The sequence below is a fragment of the Meleagris gallopavo genome, chromosome 4, assembly GCF_000146605.3.
Source record: "Meleagris gallopavo isolate NT-WF06-2002-E0010 breed Aviagen turkey brand Nicholas breeding stock chromosome 4, Turkey_5.1, whole genome shotgun sequence".
Taxonomy (NCBI): Eukaryota; Metazoa; Chordata; class Aves; order Galliformes; family Phasianidae; genus Meleagris; species Meleagris gallopavo.
Genome location: NC_015014.2, coordinates 60,389,599 through 60,402,628, shown reverse-complemented (window position 1 = coordinate 60,402,628; position 13,030 = coordinate 60,389,599).

The window sequence follows — 13,030 nt, the reverse complement described above, 5'->3', positions numbered from 1 at the left end:
CACCTCCAGGGATGGGGCACCCACACTTCTCTGGGCAGCCAGTGCCACAGCCTTGCTACTCTCTGAGTGAAGAATTTCTAACATCTAACCTAAATTTACCCTCTTTCAGTTTAAAGCCATTCTGCTTTATCCTATCACTATCAGTCTGCATAAAAAGTCAGTCTCCCTCCTGTTTATAGGCTCCCTTCAAGTACTGGAAGGTAGCAATGATATCTCCCTGCAGCCTTCTCTAGGCTGAACAAGCCCACTCCCACAGCCTGGCTCCATAAGAAAGGTGCTCCAGCCCTCACTTGGACTTCCAGTTTCCTTTGTGGCCTCCTTTGGATCTGCTCCAACAGCTCCACATCTTTCTTGCCCTGGAGGGCACAGAGCTGGTCGTAGTACTCCAGAAGCGCTTCAGAAGGGCAGAGCAAAAGGTGATGCCAGTGACAGCTCAGGAGTTACACAGGCACTTGGCAACCACACAGGGAGGCACACCCCAAAGTCTCAAAGCTGTGGGGCTTTTCATGACAAGGCCGATAGGTAAACCACTTACAGAAGACCTGCTCTTGGAGCAGCTCCTTTTGTAAAACCACTTCAGCTAGACATTTCCCTTACCTTCTGCTGCATCCCCAACATCTGCTTCTGATCCACAGCTCCTTTACGCAACCCACCTTTCACATACATTTTTCCACATTGCTGTCGTATCTCCTGTGCATACAAAGACCTGCTGTGCCGTGCACTGCCTAGCACCAGTGCAATCTCCTACAGTCTCAATCCCCTTTTTCTAGCCAGAATGCTCCATTTCCTAGTGCTTTAGAGCTTTCACAAGGCAGAGCTGTACCTTAGAACTGCAGCCTGCCAGAGCTCTGGGGCTGAGCTTCTCCAGGTGAGGCTCAGCTGCAATTAGTGGATGTATAATGAGATCAGATCAGTTTTGGTGGCTTCCCAGGTGTAATCACTCAGTGCTGAGGACCGCAGCTCTGCTGAACACCACCTGAACACTACAGCAATTGCCCCAGGCTGCCCTCCAACCCCATGGCAGAAAACAGATCACGAGGGTTACACTTGCATCCTAACCTTGGCTCTTGACATTAGTTGCAACCCATGGACTATGTAACCCAGTTTTTAGTCCCTTTTGTGATGTTTTAAGCAGTCATCAAGCCAAAATTTATTGCTCTGGATCCCTTTAAAGATTTCTGCTTCATTCAGAGCATGCATGCTGAGTTTTGAATGAAGAGACTGAGATAATCATATTTAAGTCTCTATACAGAAAGCTTAGTGATGAAACCACAAAAATAGCCTTAAATATTACCTCTGCTGTTATGCTTAGTGCAAAATTATTGTTTGCTTAAACCTGGAATTATTAATTTCTGTGCTGAGTGGCAGCTGCTTGCACACTTGTTCTTAGTGAGGATTTATGCTTGGCTCAGGCAGAGGAAAGGAGCCTGGAATTAACCTCCTGGTCTCTGCTACTGTTAATTACTTTTGGACAGCATAGAGCACACCAGGCACGGAGCATCTAGCCAAGGCCTTGCTATCAGCAGCAATGGCATAAATCAAGATGTGACAGCATGAAAGGACAAATAAATCACTAGAGGAGAGATGACATGAGAGTAAGAGCCATATGCAGTGCAAGCAGATGAGTATATAGCTGACACCAACCATTCAAGGGCTGCTCTTGTTGGCCTCTGTTGAAGAACTGGGGCTGAGCTGGGTTTGTGCCACTACCTGTGCTTTGTAGACAAGAAAAGTGAGGGCTCAGGAAGATAAAGTTGAGCACGAGAAGAGCCTAAGGCACCTTATCCTCATACAGGGTCTCCTAGGAAGATTCCCACTGGGAGTCAGTACCAGAGTTAAAGACAGCATAGAGGTATCCCCGACCCTTCTCTCTCAACTTTAGCATAAGGTATTTATTTCTTCCTTTTCTATTTGACTATATGAGAAGTACAGGGAAAAAAATTCTTTTTGAATTTTCACTGTTCTTTTTGAAAGAAAAAAAGAAATCTGGCTTCAGATGTACTCCAGCTATTAAAAGATGTTCTATCATAACCTTCTTTCTTCAGAAGTAATGTACAGACTTTAATGAGATGGAACTCTTCTGCTTAAAAATATGTGCAGGAGTTGGGAGCCCAGGGAGGAAATTTGGTTTTATTGAGGGTTTTATGCATTCTTTGGAGGAAGGTAGAATGAGTAGCAGAGATTTGGCTGCTGAGGGTATCTTGTTGCAGAAGATGGCGAAGACATCTCAGTGCTCCCATGTGAATCTTGCGTCTGGGAGGAAGACAAGATGAACACAACAGAGATCAGCTCCTGAGGTTTTATCTCGAACTTCTGTCCCACCCTGCTTTGATACAGACTATACTGAGATCAGCAAAGCCCACACGATGCCGAACCGTGTAACCACAGCCTGGAGAACATCCAATTTCCTACACAAACTCGAGCAGGATTTACATCCTCACTGCCACAGAGCCACAGGCATTGTACATGGAAATATCTGCTTTGTGCTGTGAGTTTTTTTGGCAGGGAGGGTGTCAAGGACAAGGGATCCAAGCTAGCATAGTTCTCCAAGCTGCGTTACCAATGTAGCACCATGCATGCAGCCCAATACCTTGAGCCAGGGGCTACTAGAGGCTTCTCTCATTACTACACCTTGCCATTTTAGTTGTTTGAAAATCCCTGTCGCCTTAGGTGCCACAGAGACACATCCCCAACCTTCCACAACACCCAGTGACTCAACAACTACCCCAGTAAATTCAATGTACTGGTTGCCCTTCAGATAGTTTTTCTTATATGGCAAATGGCTGTATATTTTAGCAGGAAAGGGCAATTCCAGACAGATCAGTTAGGAAGGAAAAAATTCTTCTTTCCCGGAAAAAGTGAACACACACAAATAAGCTTGCTCAGCTCTTCTTCTCTTACTCCAGTGCGGGGATTATCTGGTGGGTATTCATACCATCAAGATGTTTGCTTCTGGTTTGGTTTTCCGTCATGAACTTGAAGACCAAGACGTGCTTATACGTGGTGAACAGCAAATACCAAAGATCATTACAAAGCCAGAAGCCATCTAATGAGGGGGAGGAAGAAACAGCAACGACTGAATGAAAAGAGACCAATAAAAGCTGGAGGACAGCAGAGCCAGGAGCAATTAGGAGGCCTGGGGTGGGCACCCTGCTCTGGGGAGCCCTGATGGGGTTGGGCCAGAGGGACCCAGAGGTCCCTGCCAACCCCAACTGTTCTGGGATTCTCTGGGATTCCTCAACACCAAAACTGCCCTCTAGACTGGAGGAACAGTCATCTCCAGAGAATGTCACATTGTGTTGAAAGGTGAGGGGTTGGTGAATCACCAAAGCCTCCTCTTACTCTAGAAAACCACAGTGGCTTAGTTCCAATCTACAGAGCTTCAGATTGAGATATTTATCTCTAGTCCTGAGTATGCAGTGGACTTTTTATTATTATTTGGGCTTTTTTCCCCACATTTAACGATTTTGAAGAATCCTGCCTTGAGAAACAGAAGTCTCTCTGGTAGCCAATAATATCAATAATCAATACCAATAGTAGCTAGGAACCTAAAAGCTAAAAATTGCTTTAGAAAATTTTATGCTAGCCATGGGAGACCTAAATACTTGCACTTCAGGGAGGATGTCAGTCATTAATTCTGGATAAAAGGGGCTTGCTGACGTAAAGGGAGAAGCCCATGTGACAGACATAGAAATCTGTGAGACCTGTCCAAGGAGAGAGCTTCTTATGCTTCCTCTGACATTCATTTGATGTTGTGGAATCAAAATCCTTCCAGCTTTCTTTGCCCTTCCCCCAGTTTTTGGGGACAGAATTGCAAAATTACAGGGCTAATAGAGCACAGAACAGCTGCAATCTATTTGGATTTGTCTGAAGGGGTCGATACTGTCTCCTGAAATCTTATGCTCCAAATTAACTCAAGTTGGCTCCAGCAGGCAAACACTGTCATGCGGATTGAAAGCTGCCTGAGACAACAGCAAAGGCAGGAATGGCACATGGAGACCTGCTTCTGTCTCACCTCCTTGGCCATCGGGGGAAAAAGAGGAAATGAAGAACTGAGAAAAAGTTAAAAAGAGGGTTAAAAAGTTAGAAGGAGGCGGAGGGATAAATCCCACAAGGTTGAGAAACATGGAAAGCATGGCAAATCTCAACTTCTTCATGTAGAAAGGGCGAACAACCCTGCCTACCTGCACGGAGAGAACCAAAGGGAGTGCATGACACCTAATGGAAGTGAAAAGTCTAGGAGGCAGCGTATTAACAGAGATGTGAGAGCGATTTCTGCCTTTCTCACTGAAAGGCGAGCACAATAACAGCACAGTTGGAGCCATCAGCTCACAGCAGCATGCCAGCCCATAGAGCTGGGGGCTGCATGCCTCCACCCCTGGTGCCAACACAGGGAGCTTGACCAGAACAGCTATTGCAGAATGAGCTGTTCCACAACTGCTTTGGAATAGCTCCCTGCACAGACCACTGTCTTCCACAACAAGAGTCAATTTACAGAGGATAACTAATGCTCTCCTCCAAAGAAAAGTAATTGTTCTCGTATATACTCTCTTTGATTCCTAAATAGAGTTCAGATGAGCAGCAGCTACAGAACAACTCTTACTGTATTATTCTGGTCAATTGTGCCTGATGGACAAGCCTCGAAATACAAAAGCACCCAGTCCATAGGCAGAAAATCCATATGGTGATGGGGGAAGGATCACTCGGGAGTCTGCCATCCTTGGGATCAAACCCCATCCCACAGCTCCTGAAACTGAGGGGAACTTTGCTATTTCAACAAAAGATTTGAGCTCAGCCAGTTTAATTGTTTTCAAGGAAAAATTGCATTTTGCATTAGTATTTTTATTTTTTAATATCACTTTCAGGTTTCGTTTCCATTTAATTTCAATACAGTGAAAACATTCCAGCTTTTAAAGGGGAAATATATTTGGACAGAAGTATATCTGAAGAAGCTGGGGAAAATTTACAGGAGCTCCCTATCCTCCTTCTCTAGGAAATGGGGATTCTCTTGCCCCTCCTATCTTCAAGGGAATCCTCTGCTGCCCCGGAGGAGCTGTGCCTTCCGCTCTGCTTTGCAACATTCACCCAGCGAATAGTCACCCAGAGAGTAAGGAGACAGAGAGGAAAAGCAACCTGAAAAAGACCTGATTTCTGCTTTAATGCCCATCCCATAAGCAGTAGTCACTAAGAGTGTGAGATTCAGCCTTCTTCATCTCTCCCTGCCTAATATGAAACAGATGTCTTCTATAAATGAAGTGATTGCTAATTAATAACCGCTTGGTTTCTCTTCTGTCACTTTTCTGTGGTGCAGGGGGATGGGCAGTCCCCATAAAAATGTATGACACGTATTGCAACCCAAAGGCAATTTTTTAGCATTATGGTGCAGGCAAAAAGTTATATTCTCCTTTCTTGCTTGCAGTGGAGAAGACTCAAACAATGCTTCACCCTCAAAGCTTTCCAAGTCACAGCCAAATCCACACAAGCTTTCTGTCTGAGCTGCATCATTCTGATCTGAGAGTATGGCAGTCCTGTGACTCCAGGACCAGGTGGGCAATACTCTGCATATGGTCCAGCAATGAAACATAAGTGATGGCAAAGATCCCATTGTAATTCCTCCAGGACATCGCTCAAGGCCAGAGGCTGCAGCCCTGCCACTTTCTCCTTTGCCCAGGGCCCCTCCACTTGAGACGCCCAAATTCCATTCCACAACACTATATCTCAGTTCAAGAGAGACTGATTATTTCCTTCTGGGCTCTGCATTTAAAAATGTGATGATTCTCATACATGATTTATAGAAAAGGGATGATATTCAAGTGCTGTCTGGGTCCCAGCCACCACATTGCATCTTTCTAAGGGTTTCCCAATTTCCCAATAGAGACAGATTCCTGTTCTGGCTGCCTGACTCTCCTTTCCCCTTTCCCCCTGATACTAAAGGATATTAGAAGCTTAGGAAGCCATAGACAAGCTCATTTTGTAATATACTTGAACTCTCTTTTTGCGTTGTCCTGAGGGGGACTTGCTGTAATTTGGTTCTTGGAAATAATATCTCTAACACCCCGAATTGTAAACCTTCCAACAAACTCCTTACATTAGGATGCTTTGAAGTTTAATTTTAGCAATCAGAACAATAAACAACTCCATTCTTTGCAGAGCTCTTCATCTCAAAGTCTTCCAGGTTCCTTCCATCTGCTGTGCTCTGCGCAGGGATGGATCCAATGCCTGGTGAAAAATGCAGGAGTTCCGAGGGGCACTGCAAAACTTTGTGGGAGAGGAACCAATGGGATGGGACAGCCACAGGGCCCCTACTCAGCTGATACAGTCTGTGGGGTTCAGACCCAGCCAAAGTGGGAGTTGGTGCCCATTGTTATCTGCAGCACCAGCAGCCCCCAGCCAGCAGTCAGGACTGGAGGTGCCTCTGGTGAGAGCCTCACTCTTCCAGTTCTCCAACTTTTGGGTTGGATATTAGGAAAAATTTCTCCTCAGAAAAAGTGGTGATGCATTGGAACAGGCTGCCCAGGGTGGTGGTGGAATCACCATCCCTGCAGGTGTTCAAGAAACATGGAGAGGTGGCACTGAGGAACATGATTAGTGGGCATGGAGGGGTTGGGTTGATGGTTGGTTGGACTGAGTGATCTTAGTGGATTTTCCAAACTTTATGATTCTATTATTCTATGAGTTATGTCACTGCAAGCGAAGCCAAATACTTGTGTCTCCTCACACCCAGCCCTGGTAGCTGTGGAGAAGGAAGCAACAAACATACCCAAATGTGGGTGTTCCCGCCCATCCTTCCCATATTCTCTAGGTTAAAAAGCACTGCAGTGCTGTTAACTTCCTCACCAATTACTCATTGTCCCTGTGAGTCTGGCCCCGCTCCAGTCCCTTGCTATCAGTGGTGGAGAGAAGCACCCAAAGCTGGCTTCAAGCTGCCAGACCTCATCAGCACCCATGCAACCACCTCATTCATCCTGTAAGCACTGCTGTGAGGATGGCCCAGAGCACCCAGCAGCAGCCACATGGTGTCACTCATTTGGGGACAATCTCCCATGGCATTCAGATGTTTTTCCATCACACTGCAGCCTCATCAGTTGTTGCCTCCTCATCATGAAGCTGTGTGCTGGGTCAGACCTTCCTGCTTACGTCTTTGCTATGATCCACCATGCTGGCTGTGGATTCTCAATTGAATCTTTCAGACAAGTAATTCTTTTCCCTGTTAAGGGTTGTCCATGCTGTGCAAGGAAGGACAACAGGGATGCCCCATCCTTGGAGGTGTTCAAAGCCAGGTTGGATGGGGCCCTGGGCAGCCTGATCTAAAACTGGAAATTCAGGGATTTGATCAGTATTTTATAGCCCTCAGGTATGCTAAGAAACAAATACCCCAGTGGTCTCTATGGCTGTGGTGTACTTTTTAACACCCAGCAGCTCTGAACTACTGAGGCAGGATTTTAACCAGTGCTGTAGGGCAGTGAGACCCGGGCAAAACAGTGCAGGAATCCGTAGGTTGAGCAAAAACCACATAACCCATTGACTTTGGACAAAGGTCTGGTGAGTTCCAGCACTATGACACAGCATCTTTGAACCTCAGTGATCAGCACTGCTAAATGTGTTGAACAACCCCACACAAACACGCAGGGCAGAAAGAACACAATGGGAAGGTGAATGGAAGAGCAGCTTTTTGTTTAAGGTAAATACTGAACAAGTCATTTGTAACTTGTAAGTCCAGTTCGTACAAAATGACATAAACTTTTCAACTTTACGTTTCATGGCAGTAGGAATGCCATTATTCTTGTCCTCATAGCAACTGCACACACACCACTGCTACACCAAGATGGGGAAAAGAAAAAGGAAAACTTCCCACCAAAAAATAATGAAAAGAAAGTTAATTACAAGAACTTTAAAAAAAAAAAAAAAGCAGTTGGGCATCAGCCAGAGAACTTTCTGCTTAGGTCTGTAGGCCTGGGTAAGTCTTCCTAAGGGAAACATTATGTTTTTGATGCAGAGGCTCAAGCCTCTATTTTTAGAGCACATCACAGCTGATGAGTTTAGTGCTTTCATATTTGAAGCAACAGTCTATTAATTTATTTTTTCAGACCTTCTATAACAACACATGGTAGTTTGTTCACTTTATAACAATTGCGTAAATTGTCATCAGTTCCATGCCTGCCATGATGCTGGTTTTACCCTGAATAACCCCATGCATTTGGCAAGTGAGACTTAACTGCTCCACTTTGTGCTTTTGACCTTCTTGTTTTTGTTGCTAACTTCACTGCACACTCTTATCCCCCATTGTGGAGCTCACAGGGCAGGAACACAATGGGCTGGGGAAGCCTGATGGGAACATCACGAAGTCATACAATACCAAAAACAAAGTCCTATACCGGGGGAAAAGTCCATGTAAAGTCCATATACAGGCTGCCCAGAGAGCTGTGAGTGCCCCATCCCTGGAGGTGCTCAAGGTCGGGTTTGCTGGGGCACTGGGCAACCTGATCTGGTGGGAGACAACCAGCCCATGGCTGGGGGTTGGAGCTGGTTGGGTTTGAGATCTCTTCCAACCCACACCATTCTATGATTCAAACACAGCACGTCACCAATGCACGGAGAAGAGCTCAGGGTAGGGCAGGACACACACAGATAGCTGATGAGAAATTCGGGAGACTTCTGAAGAAGCTGTGCAGCTTCAAAGTTAGACATTACTGTGTGCCATAAGTGGTCCAACAAAGAAAACCTTTTCAGGGTCTTTTCCACCAAGCAAATTGAAGCCAAATGAATAGAAATTGGTGTTAGACAAATTCACTAGAAAGAGTTTAGCTATTTGTTATTTGATTTTCCAAGGGTGAGGAATTAATTTCTTTTTCCTCTCTCCCTTCCTCCACAAGAAAACTCCCACAAACCACAGAGTGATAGCAATAAACCAGTACAAGGGCTCACCAAGGGATTGTGGTGGATTCTCTTTCACTGTCAATTTTTAAACAGGAGATTTGGAGAATTTCTTAGAAATTATGTTGTATTTCAAACAGGGATTAATTTTAGAAACACTGGTCACCGAAGGTTTATTTTGGTTTTCAAGCAAGTTGCTGTCATGCTGACAAAAGAAGAAGAGTAAGAAATGTGGGACCTGGTTTGGGATGTGAGAGCTGCAACAGCCATATGTGGCCTCAGGGGAAAGGAGGAGGACAATGACCCAGGGAACTGAGCGTGTGAGTGCATGATAAGGTGCTGGGTATAAACAGAGGGTGCAGAAAATCAGGTATGGGATCTCATGAGAGAAGTCATGTCAGTGTGGGGAAGGGCATGGTCAGAGCAGCACTTTAAATTGGAGACGGTGGACTTACAACACTGAGGTAAAAATACAGAAATATCACGTGTGAGCCAGACACAAAGCATCAGGTATGTAGTGGGAGAGGGGAAGAGCGCTGAGCAGCCACGACCTAGCGTGATCTTGACCCGTCGTGACCCAGCTCATCCTCACGTCCCATGTCGTCCTGAACCATCCTATCCCATCCCGTCTCAACTCATCCTGTCACATCCCATCCCATTCCTCCCTAACCCGTGTCATCCCAACCCATCCCATCCCATCCCAACCCACCCCATTCCATCCCATCCCTCTCCGGGCAGTCCCATGCCGCCACCCAGCGACCGGACCCCGCAGCTGCAGCTCCGTCCCCGCTCCGCCGGCGAGACGCGATCGGAGGGGTCGGTGACGTCTGCTGGGGAGGTTGTCCCTGGGACGGAGACCTGCGGTGAGGACAAAGATATTCCGTAAGAGTAACGGCTCGATGGTCAGTTTGCTGTGCCAGAGATCTCAACCACAAAGCGTTTGGCATACAAAAGGTAGCTGAGGTTTTGTGCTAATGCTTTCCCCCTGTTGTTTATTTCAAGAGGTTTTTTGGATTGATATCAGTTAATTCTTGAGCTCGCAGATCCAAATCCTAGAGAGCCAAGAGGATCTTATTTGCAGAATGGGTACAAAGAACTTTCTAGATAAAAAGGGTGACCCGAGTGGTTTATGTAATCCTCAAAGGAAGCCATACTGCGTCACTGACAGACCACAGTGCTCCTCTTATTTGGATGTATTTGGCTGCAAGTCAGTCTAAAAACACGGATATGTGTGCCTCCCCTCTCCATGTCACTGGCTTTTGAAGACAAAGCCTAAGAGTGTACTTTCCCCCTAATACATTGTGGCTTATGATGGGGCACATGCAGCTCCCCGTGATATAAGCACATGGGACTTGAAAGAAAGGATGACTGCTGGAAAATGCTTTAGTGGGCACTGGCTGATGGTTGGACTAGATGGTCTTAGTAGTCTTTTCCAACCTTAATGATTCTATAGATCAGTGATAAAACCATTTTTCTCTCCTGGGCACTGATCATTGCCCACTGCCATTACTGCATTGGAAGAAAGTCAGTGCGGAGCTTAATGAAGGCTGCTGGTGAAGCACTGCATTTGCACAAACCTAGCACCAAAATCCATCTAGAGAGCAGAAATGACTGGAAAGATTAACAGTCGCTATATTTCAACTCTGCTTCCACCAGCACGAAGCTAGGAACTGGGAAGCTAAAGCGCTGCAAGAGCTCCATAAATCTTCCCGACCAAGTGCTGCATATTGCCAAAGCGGTAGAGAGAAGGGAAAGCTGGGGTGTAGGAAGGAGAGAGAATAAAAACACGCTGAGTTGTTTAGTTGTATAAGGGCATATCGAAGCTAGGGGAAAAAAATCTTACATTTTCAAGTCTGAAGTGAGCTGCAGAGATTCAAAAGTTTTCTGTATAAAAGGCCGTTAATTCTCACCTTGATTTGGTCAGACTCTTACGATCCTTTAAAATATGTATATATATGTATATATATATATATTGTTTGTGCTCATTTCCAGCTCTTCACAGAAGCTCTCCGTGGGACAGGTTCTGAAGACCTTGCTTAACCAAGGCTCTGAAAACACGGTTAGAAAACACGAGGAGGAAGCTTCTTTGCTTTCACTACAGAGCCAAGACATAAAGCAGGGGAGGGAGAATCCACAGCCGCTCCCAGCACGCACAGGAGATTTGACATCTTGAACTGCTGGCTGCAGCACTCACTGGGCCATAAATCAGGCCATTCATGAGGGGCCAGCTCTGCCAATATACATACGGAGAAATACTAGACGGAAAGAGGCAAATCTGAATTAGATCCATCTCTTGCATAGCAGAAATCTTTTACGCCAGTTAGATGAGAGAAACCGATGTTTGAAAACCACAGAAGGTTTGGCACATGTAGAAGTGTACATGCTAATGAGCCCCCAAAGAATTTTGACCTGTGAAGGGTATTTAACTACTGAGAAAGATTTATATCCAGTAATACACAAAATGGAAGTGAGCACAGAGTACAGGGAATTAGAAACATACTACAAACATCCTCCTGTTCACATCAGAGTTGAGAAATAATTCAGGAAAATACCAGAAACGCTTTTCAATATACAAGCAATGAGAAAAGCAAGGATCCTTGGCCAGGGAGACTATTTAGTATCATAGGCTGCCACTGTTCTAGTTCAGTATTTGAAGACCTTAGCACGAAATACTGTAACAGGTCCTTAGAGGGAGATATTGCCCTGGAGCAGGTACTACCCAGCCATAGGCAAAATCGTTGTATGTAACTGTGACACAAGAGCCTCGTAATGTGTTATTGGAAGGAAGGGCATTAACTCAGCACACATTTCTTAAGCCTTGAGTCACTGAAACAACCACGCAACCATCTGACTGTGCATTTGTATTCAACATTAAATGACTTTTCACCAGACAATGTGCAATAAAGTCCTATATTAACATGTTAAGACCTTGACTTCGTGAAGTCAAAAGTTTTTCCTGCCACTTTTCTGCACCCCTCCATTACCAGTCTGATGTAGGAGAGGCCTCTATCAGTGAAGCAGTATCTCTGTTACTTCTAATTAGCAAAGTTAGTTATAATTCCTTTTCTGTGTATTTGTGCATAACGTATAACTTTTCATCTGTAATTACAGAATCGCTGAACTGTGGGAGTTGGAGAGGACCTCTGGAGATCACATAGTACAACTCCTGCTAAAGCAAGTTCCCTAGAGTAGGTGAACAGATAATTATCATCTATCAGAAGTGATACTTAATTAAAACTTTTTCATATAACCAATGTATCTGATTACATACCGGATGCAGTCTGCCCAGGGGGCTCAGGCCACCTATGATCAGGTGAACTTGTCAACATGCAGATTCAGTTTACAAGCTCAAAGCCACAATTTCTCCACTGTCTGCTTTACTACGCAGCTGTACAACAATCCCATTCACCCTAAATAAGCCTATCATTAAAGGAAATTTTAAAGCACAGCTTAAAAAGTAGCAGAACTTGCTCCTTTTCCATTCATTTGATACATAACATTTGGCTTTAAGCAGAAAAAGCAAAAATCTGCAACCAACCCTCACCCATCCAGTAGGTCTCAAGATAGGAAGTTGTTTCAGCCATCTGCTGAAATGCTTTGACACTAGAAAGTAGATCCACATGTTTGCATATTCCCAAATCTTGTTTGAAAGAAGCCAGGAGACTGCCTACAGCACAGGCTTCTGCAACAGCACCTCCCCATCTTCAGGGCCTGGAGCATCTCGGCTCTGCACTTCTCTAAGCACTGAGCACAGCTGGGCCGAGCACTGAAACTTTTCCAAGAAAGACTGCAATACAAATTATGGCTGAGATAGCACCTGTGTTTCCAAGGGACCACGTGTGCACTGGAACACCTTGCTGAGTTGGGCTCCATCTGCCTTCTCACCCACGCTGCCAAAGCTACAGGAAGAGGTAACCATAAATCACAAACAGCTGTCAGATGTCAGATATGCTCAGAAATTTGCCACAAGCTGAAGTGAACTCTGTGAAGAACATTAAGATTACAGAGGAACATACAAATATATCCCACCTCTTACATGCCCTCTTCCATTCCAAACACTTTAGTTAAAATACTCAGCTCATCACCGACCATCTCACGTGAGCAATAGTCAATACTGAAGAATGAAAAGCAACAGAAAAAAAAAAAGTAATGGACA